Source organism: Cebus imitator, unplaced genomic scaffold (genome assembly GCF_001604975.1).
Source record: "Cebus imitator isolate Cc_AM_T3 unplaced genomic scaffold, Cebus_imitator-1.0 Scaffold214, whole genome shotgun sequence".
Classification (NCBI taxonomy): Eukaryota; Metazoa; Chordata; class Mammalia; order Primates; family Cebidae; genus Cebus; species Cebus imitator.
This window is the reverse complement of record NW_016107529.1, coordinates 1,533,269-1,545,552: the sequence shown is the minus strand read 5'-3', so window position 1 is coordinate 1,545,552 and position 12,284 is coordinate 1,533,269. Positions and strand designations below refer to the sequence as shown.

Genomic DNA, 12,284 nt, shown 5'->3' with positions numbered 1-12,284 from the left:
TTTTAATTCTTTTTGTTGTATACCCAGAAGTGGAATTGCTGCACCATGTAGTAATCATATTTTTAACTTTTTGAGGAAATGACTTATTGTTTTCGACAGCAGCAATACCATTTTACATTCCCATTAGCAGTACAAAAGGGTTCCAATTTCTCCATATCTTGCCAGCACTTATTTTCTGGGGGATGTGTGTGTTTGAGATAGTAGCCATTCTAAGGGGTGTGAGGTAGTATTTCATTGTAGTTTTGATTTGCATTTCTCTAATGATTTGTGGAACTGGGCATCTTTAATGATTAGTGACATTGGGCATCTTTTCGTATGCTTATTGGCCATTTGTATATCTTTGGAGAAATGTCTATTCAACTCCTTTGCCCATTTTTTGAATAAGGTTGTTTGCTGGTTTTTGTTTGTTTTGAGTTAATATTTACTCTTACTTATCTACCTTTATAAAATAACTTAGCATAATGTTTTTGAGATACATCCATGTAGTCGAATGTATCTATAGTCTGTTTTTTTAATATCTTTGTTTTTGATATACATCCATGTAGATGAATGTATCTATAATCATTTTTTTTTGTCTACAGTCGGTTTTTTATTTTATTATACTCATACAATATGGTATATCCAAAACAACATTTGTCTGTAGTTGGGCATTTGGTTTGCTTCTAATTATATTGGGTATGATATTAGTAATATGATGCCTAATATTATTTTGCAATATAGTATACACATGCATAGTTACCATGTATACTATACTCATTATGTGCAGCTTTAATATTAGGCTAATATTATCCCTAATATTACTTTGCCTAGGCATATTATACCTAATATGCATCTATGCATATTAGTGTAGAGTTGTCTTCCCTTATTAATGGTTTCAATTACCTCCAATATAGTACAGCGAGATATTAAGAGAGAGAGAGAAAGACCATAGTCACATAATTTTTATTACAATATGTTGTTATAATTGTTGTATTTTATTATTATTGCTATTAATATCTTATTGTACCTAATTTATAAATTAAACTTTATCATAGCTATATGTATAGGTAAAAAACATAGTATATACATGGTTTGGTACTATCTATAGTTTCAGACATCCTCTGTGTGTCTTGTAACATATTCCCCGAAGACAAGGAGGAACTGTAGTATGAATCTTTTGAGTATACGTTTTCATTTTTTCAAGATAAATACTTAAGAGTAGAATTGCTAGTTCTTTTTAATGAAGCTGTGGGTGTATTCTGAGTGTATGGAGAGATGCCAACAATACAGTGTTAAATGAGAAGCATAAAGCACCCAGCACTTTGGGAGGCCAAGGCAAGAGAACCACTTGAGCCTAGGAATTTGAGACAAGCTCAATATGGTGAAACCCTGTCTCTGCAAACAAATTTTTAAAACTAGTTGGGCATGGTGGTGCGTGACTAGTCCCAGCTACTCCGGAGGCTGAGGTGGGAGGATTGCTTCAGCCACGGAGGTTGAGGCTGCAGTGAGCTATGATTGTGCCACTGCACTCCAGGCTGGGCAACAGAGGGAGACCTTGTCTCAAAAAAAAAAAAAAAAAAAAAAAAAATATAAAAAAAAAAAAAAAAAAAAAAAAAACCCAAAAAACTTCTTAAAGGAAAGCATAAAATAGTACATATAGTAAGATCGCATTTTTGGAAAAATGTATATGCAGGAGGAAAAAACACTGGAAGGATATACAGTTAAATATTAGCAGTGGTTTTCCTCTCAGTGAAATTTTCTTCTTTATACTTTTCTCTGGTTTCTTCTTTTGCAAAAGTATGTATAAGTTTAATAATTTAAAAAATAAAGTTTTTAAAATTTTTCCTGTGTGCATTTCTTTTTTTTTTTTTTAACAAATAATTTATTTTGTATTCAAGAGTGTATGTGCAGGTTTCTTATATAGGAAAATGTGTGTCATGGGATGTGGAGTACAGATTTATTAATCACTAATAAGCATAGTACCTGATAGGTAGTTTTTGATCCTCACCCTTCTCCCACCCTCCCCTCTCAAGCAGTCCCCAGTGTCTGTTGTTCCCTTCTTTGTGTCTATGTATACTTTGTATTTACCTCCTGCTTATGAGAACACACTATGTTTGGTTTTCTGTTCCTGCATTAGTTTGTTTGGGATAATGGCCTCCATCCAGCACTATCCATGTTGCTACAAAGGACACATTCTCATTCTTTTTTATTGCTGTGGAGTATTCTGTGGTAAAAAGGTACCATATTTTCTTTTCCATTCTACCCTTAATGAGCATTTAGGTTGATTCCATGTCTTTGCTATGGTGAATAGTGCAGTGATGAACGGACACATGCATGTGTCTTTATGATAGAACAATTTATATTCTTTGGATATATACCCAGTAATGGGATTGTAGATTGAATGGTAATTCTTTCTTAAGTTCTTTGAGAAATTGCCAAACTGGTTTCCATAATAGCTGAACTAATTTACATTGCCACCAACAGCATATAAGCACTCCCTTTTCTGTGCTACCTCACCAGCACCTTTTATTTTTTGAGATTTAAATAATAGCCATTCTGACTGGTTTCAGATTTGTGGTTTTGATTTGCATTTCTCTAATGCTTAGTGATAATGAGCATTTTTTTGTATGCTTTCTGGCTGCATGTATGTCTTCTTTTCAAAAGTGATACGTCTTGTTGCCTGCTTTTTAATGGGGTTGTTTGTTTTTTGCTCATTAAGTTCCTTAAGTTTCTTAAAAATTCTGGATATTAGACCTTTTTCAGATGCATGTATCTTCTCTCGTTATGTGGGTTTGCAAATATTCTCTCCCATTCTGTAGGTTGTGTGGTTACTCTGTTGATAGTTTCTTTTGCTGTGCAGAAGCTCTTTAGTTTAATTAGGTCTCATTTGTCAATTTTTGTTTTTGTTGCAGTTGCTTTTAGCGTGTTTGTCATGAAATCTTTGCCAGGATCCATGTCTAGAATGATATGACCTAGGTTATCTTTGAGGTTTTAGGTTTTCCATTTGAGTCTTTAATCTTGAGTTGATTTTTATATATGTTGTATGGAACGGGTCCAGTTTCAGTCTTCTGCATATGACTAACCAGCTACCCCAACACTATTTATTGAATAGGAAGTCCTTTCCCCATTGCTTGTTTTGTTACCTTTGTCAACAATCTGGTGGTGGTTGGTGTGTGGCATTATTTCTGGGCTGTCTATTCTGCTCCATGGGTCTACGTGTTTTTGTACCAGTACCCTGCTGTAATGATTACTGCAGCCTTGTAGTATAGTTTGAAGTTGGGTGATATGGTGTCTCCAGTTTTTTGCTTAGGTTCTTTTTGCTTAGGATTGTCTTGGCTATTCAGGCTTCTTTTTGGTTCCATGTGAATTTTAAAATATGTTGTACAAAGAAATAGTTTGTTAAGAGTAGCATTGAATCTGTAAATTGCTTTGGGCAGTAGGGCCATTTTCACAACATTGATTTTTCCTATTGGTGAGCATCAAATGCTGTTTCATTTCTTTGTGTCATGTCTGATATCTTCGAGCAATTTTTTGTAATTCTCATTGTAGAGATCTTTTACCTCCCCTAGTTAGCTGTATTCCTAGGGCATTTCATTTTCTTTGTGGCTATGGTATATGGAATTGCATTCTTTTTTTTTTTTTTTTCTGGAGTGCAATGGCACGATCTCAGCTCACCACAACCTCTGCCTCCTGGTTTCAAGCAGGAATTGCATTCTTGTATCGACTCTCAGCTTGGACATTGTAGGTTTATAGAAATGCTACTGATTTTTGTCCACTGATTTTGTTGTTGTTGTTTGAGACAGGGCTTCCCCCTGTCATTCAGACTGATCTTGGCTTGCTGTAACCTCTGCCTCCTGGGCCCCAAGTGATCTTCCCACATCAGTCTCCGGAGCAGTTTGGACTAGAGATGCACGCTCCCTTAACTGGCTAATTACTTTTGTATTTTTTGTAGAGATGAGGTTATGCCATGTTGCCCACGCTGGTCTTGAACTCCTAAGCTCAAGCAATCCTCTTGCCTCAGCCTCCCAGAGTGCCAGAATTACAGCCATGAGGTATCACACCTGGTCTTTTTTTTTTTTTTTTTTTAAGACAGAGTCATTCAGTCACCCAGTCTGGAGCAGTGGCACGATCTCGTCTAACTGCAAGCTCTGCCTCCCTGGTTCAAGCAGTTTTCCTGCTACAGCCTCCAGAATAGCTGGGACCACAGGCGCCACCATGCCTGGCTAATTTTTTTGTTTTCAGTAGAATTGAGATCTCACCATATTGGCCACACTAGACTCAAACTCTTGGACTCACGTGATCCACCCATCTCGGCCTCCCAGAGTGCTGGGATTACAGGCATGAGTCACCGTCCCTGGCCTGGCCATTTTTGTACCTTAATTTTATATTCAGAAATGTTGCTGGAGTTGTCAGAGTTAGTAGCTTTTGGACAGAAACTATGAGGTTTTCTAGGTATGCAATCATATCATCTTCAAACAGAGATAGTTTGACTTCCTCTCTTCCTATTTGGATGCCTTTTATTTCTTTCTCTTGCCTGACTGCTCTGGCTAGGACTTCCAGTGCCATGTTGAATAGAGTGGTGCGAGAGGCCATCCTTTTCTTTTTCTGGCTTCCAAAGGGAATGCTTCCAGCTTTTTCCCATTCAGTATGATATTGGCTATGGATTTGTCATAGATGGGTTCTTATTATTTTGAAGTGTACTCCTTCAGTGCCTAGTTTCTTGAGGGTTTTTAACATGAAGGATGGTGAATTTTATTGGAAGCCTTTTCTGTATCTATTGAGATGGTCCTGTTGTTTTGTTTTTAGTTCTGTTTATGTGGTAAATTACATTAATTGATTTGTGTATTTTTTAAAAATTATTTATTATTATTTTTTTAAGACAGAGTCTCGCTCTTGTTGCCCAGGCTGGAGTGCAATAGGGCGATCCTGGCTCACTCAACCTCCGCCTCCCAGGTTCAAGCAATTCTCCTGGCTCAAACTTACAAGTAGCTGGGATTACAGGCATGCATCATCACGCTAATTTTGTATTTTTAGTAGAGATGCGGTTTCACCATGTTGGTCAGGCTGGTCTTGAACTCCTGACCTCATATGATCCATGTGCCTCCACCTCCCAAAGTTCTGGGATTACAGACATGAGCCACCACGCCCAGCCAATTGATTTGTGTGTATTAAACCAACCTTGTATCCCAAGGCCCACTTGATCATGAAGAATTAGCTTTTGGATGTGCTGCTGGATTTGGTTTGCTAGTATTTTGTGAAGGATTTTTGTATTCGTGTTCATCAACAATATTTGCCTGAAACTTTCATTTTTTTGTTGTGTCTCTGCCAGGTGTCAAGATGATGCTGGCTACAATGATTTAGGGAGGAGTCTCTCTTTCTTAAACATTTGGAATAGTTTCAGTAAGAATGGTACCAGATCTTCTATATACACCTGGTAGAATTCAGCTGTGAATTACTGTGTCTGGTCCTGGCCTTTTCTTCATAGGTACACTTACTATTATTCGTTCAATTTTACATCTTCTTATTGGTCTGTTCAGAGATGCAGTTTCTTCTTGGTCCAATCTTGGAGGGTTGTATGTTTCCAGAGATTTATTCATTTCTTCTACATTTTCTACTGTGTATGCATAGAGAGGTGTTCATAGCAGTCTCTGAGGGTTTTTTTGTATTTCTGTGGGTTTGGTGGTAATGTCCCCTTTGTTATTTTTGATTGTGTTTATTTGGAGCTTGTATCTTTTTTTTCTTCATTAGTCTAACTATTCTGTCAGTTTTACTTATTCTTTCAAACTTGGACTTGTTGATCTCTTATATGCTTTTTTCATGTCTCAGTTTCCTTCAGTTTAGCTTTGATTTTGGTTATTTCCTTGTCTTCTGTTAGCTTTGTGGTTGGTTTCCTCTTATTTCTTTAATTCAAGGTGTGATGTTAGGTTGTTAATTTGAGGACTTTCTAATTTTTTGCTGTGGGTGTTCAGCCCTATAAACTTTTCTTCTAACAATGCTTTAGGTATGTCCCAGAGTTTCTGATATATTTTATCCTTGATCTCATTAGTTTCAAATGATTTCTTTTTTTCTTTTCTTCTCTTTCTTTTTTTTTTTTTTTTTTGAGATGGAGTCTCGCTCTGTAGCCCAGGCTGGAGTATAGTGGCATGATCTTGGCCCACTGCAACCTATGTCTCCTGGGTCCTGGTTCAAGTAATTCTCCTACCTAAGCCTCCCAAGTAACTGGGATTATAGGCACAAGCTACCATGCCCAGCTGATTTTCATATTGAATTTCTTGAATTCTGCCTTTATTTTATTGTTTACCCAAAGTCATTCAGGAGCAGGTGGTTTAACTTCCATTAAATTATATGCTTTTGAGTGATTTTTTGGTATTGATTTCTATTTTTATTGCACTGTGGTTGAAGAGTGTGGTTGGTATAGTTTTCATTTTTTTCATTTCGTTTTATGGCCAATTATGTGGTCAATTTTAGAGCATGTGACGTGCAGATGAGAAGAATGTATATTCTGTTGTTTTGGGGTGGAGAATTCTGTAGATGTCTATTAGGCTTCTTTGGTCAAGTGTCCAGTTTGGATCTGGAATGCCTGTGTTAATTTTCTCCCTTGATGATCTGTCTAATAATGTCAGTAGAGTGTTGAAGTCTCCAATTATTGTGTGGTTACTAAGTCTCTTCATTGATCTCTAAGTATTTGCTGTTTGAATCTGGGTGCTTCTGTGTTTAGTGCATATATATTTAGGATAGTTAAGTCTTCTTGTTGAATTGAACTCTTTAGCATTATGTAATGCCTTTATTGGATGTGCTGCTGGATTTGGTTTGCTAGTATTTTGAACGATCCAAAGATCACTCAAAAACATACAGTTTTATGGACGTTAACCTGATCCTGAATGACTTTGGGTAAACAATAAAATAAAGGCAGAACTCAAGAAGCTATTTGAAACTAATGAGATCAAAGATACAATATACCAGAAACTCTGGGACATACCTAAAGCAGTGTTAGGAGAAAAGTTATTTTTTAAATCTTTATTTCTATAAAGTGAGTTTTATCTGAAATTAGAACAACAACCCCTGCTTTGTTGTGTTTTCTGTTTGCTTAGTAGATTTTCTCCATCCCTTTACTCTGAACCTGTGGGTGTGATGGGTCTCTTGCATGTGTGATGGGTCTCTTGATGACAGCATACAGTTGGGTCTTGCTTTCTTATCCAACTTGCTAGCCTGTGCCTTTTAATTGGGGCATTAGCCCATTTACATACAGTGTTAATATTAAGTGAGGATTTATCCTGTCATCATGTTGTTACATGGTTGTTATGCATACTTAATTGTGTGGTTGCTTTATATTATCAATGGTCTATATACGTAAGTGTGTTTTTGTGATGGCCTGTATTGGTCCTTTTTTTCCATATTTAGCACTCCCTTAAGGAGTTCTGGTAAGTCAGACCTAGTGGTAACAAATTCCCTTAGCATTTACTTGTCTGAAAAGGTTCTTATTTATCCTTTTCTTATGAAGCTTATCTTAGTTTGGCTGTATATGGAATTCTTGGTTGGATATAACCCCCCAATCTCTTCTGGCTTCTAGGGTTTCTGCTGAAAGTTCCACTGTTAACCTGAGGAGGTTTCCTTTGCAGCTGACCTCCTTCTTTCTAGCTGCCTTTAACATTTTATCTTTCATTTTGATCTCAGAGAATCTGATTAATACTCTGTGTCTTAGGAAAGGTCATCCTTTATAGTACCTTACAGGAATTCTCTGCATTTCCTGAATTTGAATGTTGGCATGTCTAGCAAGGTTGGGGAAATTTTCGTGAATGATATTCTAAAATATGTTTTCCATGTTTCTTGCTTTCTCTCTCTTTTAGGGATGCCAGTGAGATGTAGATTTGGTCCCTTTACATAATCCCATATTTCTTGGAGGCTTTGTTTATTCTTGAATCTGTTTTCTTTATTTTTGTTTGACTGAATTATTTTGAAGAACTAGTCTTCAGACTCTGAGATTTTTTCCTCTCCTTGGTTGATTTCCTGTTAATATTTGTTAATATTGTTTGCCTCTGTGTCCCCACCCAAATTTCATGTTGAATTGTAATTCCCAATGTTGGGGAAGGGACCTGGTGGGAGGTGGTTGAATAATTGGGGTGGATTTCCCCCCAGTGTTCTTGTCATAGTGAATTTTCATGAACTCTGATGGTTTAAAAGTGTGTGGCACTTCCCCCTTCAGTCTCTCTCTCCTGCTGCCAAGTGAAGATGTGCTTGCTTCCCTTTTCCCCTTCTGGCATTATTGTAAGTCTCCTGAGGCCTTCCCAACCATGTCTCCTATATAGCCTGTGGAACTATAAGTCAGTTAAACCTCTTTTTTTTGTACATTACCCAGTCTGAAGTAATTCTTTATAACAGTATGAGATTGAACTAATACATCTGTGACTGTGTTTTGAAATTGCTGGAGTCTTTCAGCTCTATCAGATTCTTTCTTACAATTGCTATTTGTCTTTTATCTCCTGTATTATTTTATTTTATTCTTTAGAATCCTTTTACTGGGTTTCAATTTTTCCTATATCCAGATGATTTTTGTTCCTTTTATTTATAGTTTAATGTATTTTAATAGCAACTTACAGGAACAGCACAGAAGACAGACAACATTAAAAACATGTATTTGCATGTAGGACAACTCAGTTAGAAAACTATAGTGAATGGATGGAACCTACTGTATGATAAAAATGCTACAAACACCATTTAGTTGCCGCCAGTAGGAAATTTACTTGTTTAAAAAAAAAATCCAAATACTAGCATTGTCCAGAAAACTTTAACAGGTTTATTATAATTATTATAAAGTTGAACCCCTGAAACTTGTTCACTGAAACATTTTAACCTGCATTAATGCTTTACATCTCTACATTTATATTAAAAATTCACACACAAATGAAAATGGAAAAACTGCCAATACCTGATTTCTGTCCCCTATTTTTCTACTCACAATCATGTACTTAGGTACCTTTTGACCCCATGGGAAAAAAAAAATCTAACGTTCAGAACTACCAGTAATAGGAAGAACAGAATTTTTTTTTAAATGAGAATGAAATGTTTCCCATCATAGTGGATTCTTATGCATGTTCTTCATGTATGCGGCGTGCTAGCTGGATGTCTTTTGGCATAATTGTTACATGTTTGGCATGGATAGCACAAAGGGTGTCTTCAAAAAGGCCAACCAGATAGGCCTCACTTGCCTCCTGCAAAGCACCGATAGCTGCGCTCTGGAAGTGCAGATGTGTTTTTAAAGTCCTGAGCAATTTCTTGCACCAGACACTGGAAGGGAAGTTTGTGAATCAGAAGTTCAGGGGACTTCTGATAATGTCTAATTTTACGGAGTGCCATAGTACCATGCCTGTAACGATGAGTTTCTTCACCCCTCCAGTAGAGGGCAAACTCTTGTGAGTGGCTGTTGTAGCCAGCTGCTTCCTTGGTGCTTTACCACTGGTTGATTTGTGGGCAGTCTGCTTTGTAAGAGCCATGGTACAGAGACCTCCTTACTTACCCCTCTTCTCCTTTGGCTGGACCTTGGCAAGCGAGAGGCAGCACTGGCATTGGAGAGCTATGACAGCACAGTGGCAGCTGCCTTTGGTCCTATTTATACTCTCAATTCTATTTCTTTAATTTCAGCCATTCAGTCTGGTTAAGACCCAGTACTAGGGAATTAGTGTGGTTGTTTTTAGGTGAGAAGACACTTTGTGCTTTTTTGAGTTGTCAGAATTCTTGCATTGGTTCTTTTTCATCTGTGTGGACTGATACTCCTTCAGTCTTTGAAAATGATAATCCTTTGAGAAAGAAATTAAAAGAAAGAGAGAGAGTGTGTGTGTGTTTTCTTTTCTTTGATGTATCTGGGGGTTTGATTGTAGCATAAGGTAAGTTCAGTGAAGTCACTTCCTTTGTGAAAGATTTTAGGGAGCCAAGGCTAAACTCATCCCTCTTAGGCCTCATCCTCTCACTTGGGGGGAGCTGACACCAGGACCCTAGCGTTCTGTCTGGACTCGAGCTTAGGAACATGCTGTACTGCAGGGTCTGAGATGTTCCCAGTCCTCTGGCCATGACACCTCCATGGGTGATGCTAGCCAGTACCCTTTGTCTCGACGGTGTTAGCTTGTGTGTTTCAGCAGCTGTGGCAGTTTGGCAGGGGGCACATACATCTAACAGAGCAGAGTACCAGTGGAAGCAAGGCTGTGGTGTTTCTTTGTGTGCTTCCACTGGTGACGACTGCCTACATCACATATTTACCTGTATATCAAACTACCACACAATTTTGAAAGTTGTTTGTACAACGTATGAGATGTTCTTTTGCTTGAGATTATTGCTAACAGTTGTATTGTCTGATTTAACTTAACCATTGGGTGCGTGGTGGTATCTTATTGTAGTTTTAGTTTGTATTTGTCTGATGACTAATTTGAACATCTTTTAATGTGCTTTTTGTCATTCACGTATCTTTTTTTGAGAAGTATCTGTTCAGATCTTTCCCTATTTTCTTATTGACTTGTCTTAAGTCTCCAGAATTATTTATAAATTTTTAATATAAATCCATTTCAGATATATACATTATAAATATTTTTTCCTAGTCTGCAACTTGCCTTTTTATTTTCTTAATGGTATCTTTCAAAGGGTAAACACTTTGAATTTTGATGTCGAATTTAGCAGTTCCTTTATTTTTCATCATTTGCCTACTCATTGTTATGACCGTTTTCTTCTTTGTTTTCTTGGTGTCCTTCTCTGTAAAATTGAGGTGAGAGTTAAATGAATTGATATATGTAATGTGTTTTGAAAAGCCTCACATTTAATAAAATTGGTACAGTGTTAGCTGCTATTATTGTTACCACAACTCCTTTACTCATAAGTTACTTTTGAGGCTTTTGGATACTGTCCATACATCCCTGTCTTATCTCCATTCCTCTTAAAAATTTGTCATTGCCATTTTCTTTAAAGGTCTTTTGTTTACAATAAAGGACCAAAGTTAAGATTTTCCATATATGTTAGAGAAAGGATATCCTAGCATTCCATGTAGTGGATGATTTATATTACATGCCACAGTTTTATAATCTACCAATTTACCAGTGACTCAGTTCCCTTTCATATGTGATATTATAATGAGATTCATAGAAATTTTTGCCATTTTCTTTCCCCAGAAGTCTAAGGCCCACCATGTCATGATTTTCCCCTTTTGTTAAGGCTCCTTTGGGCATCTCGGACATTGGCTTCCACTGTGTTTTATGCATACCTTACATGTCTTTCAGTGTATTATGGAAAATAACATTTTAGTGGGTGGTGTTTTTGTTGTCAGTTTTGCTAAAGAGAATTTAGAGACTGGATTTTGATTGAGGTACATTAATTGGATTGAAATATTATGAACATAATTAGCATGAAGGGAATAATAGCTATACCAAAATGGAGTTTCCAGTGATTATAAACTAGGTCGAGTCAAGATGTTCTTCTTAAAATACATTACAGTATGATCATAATCTATCGTAGTTGTTTGAATCAGTCTCAGAAATGAAAATGTTTTCCTGATTCTGTTCTCTATTATTTTGACCAAATATTTAATCAGTCTTTCATTTTGCTATTTATAGAGTGAGAGATGTAATATCTTCCTAGCAAAAATAATATTAACAATGAGATAGTTTTTAGCAAGTAAAGTAGTCTTATAGTAAACTCAGTATAATTTTTAGTCTACAGTCCAGATCTTAATGATCTCTTTTCTAAAAGTATCCCCTCTATCTGAGCCCCTCTCCTGAGCTGTAGATCAGGTACTGAGCCATCCACAAAGTCTTGCATACTGCTTAGCAATGAATAGGCAATTGGAAGAGTGTTGTAATTAACTAAACTTTCAATTTTACCCCTGTTTCTTGAGTCTTTTTTGTCTCTTTTTTCCTGTGGATTCTATAAATTCAAGAAATCAATATTCTTATGGAGAAAAAAAAAGCAAATAAAAACTTACTGCAGCCATTCTTCTTACAGTTTCTGTCTTTATGCTTTTCACACTAAATGTTTTAAGAGAGTCAATTGTTCTTAGTTTCCCATTTATCTTTAAGCCTTTTATAATTTAGTTATTGTTAAACTGTTTTAAAATGTGTCTAATAACCTTAAGGCCTCATATTTTAGTGTATTTTTACATTTTCCAGCTTTCTCCTCTCTGCACTTCATATTTTCGTTTTCTTTTCTTTCTTTCTTTCTTTTTCCTTCCTTCCTTCCTTCCTTCCTTCCTTCCTTCCTTCCTTCCTTCCTTCCTTCCTTCCTTCCTTCCTTCCTTCCTTCCTCCCTCCCTCCCTCCCTCCCTCCCTCCC

At 36.7% G+C, this 12,284-nt stretch overlaps 1 protein-coding gene across 2 annotated transcripts in view; it reads left to right on the top strand.

The window, feature by feature from the left end:
* FAF1 (Fas associated factor 1) overlaps positions 1-12,284 on the top strand; it is a 527,993-nt gene that overhangs the window by 140,507 nt on the left and 375,202 nt on the right. The gene's annotated exons all lie outside the window — the stretch shown is intronic.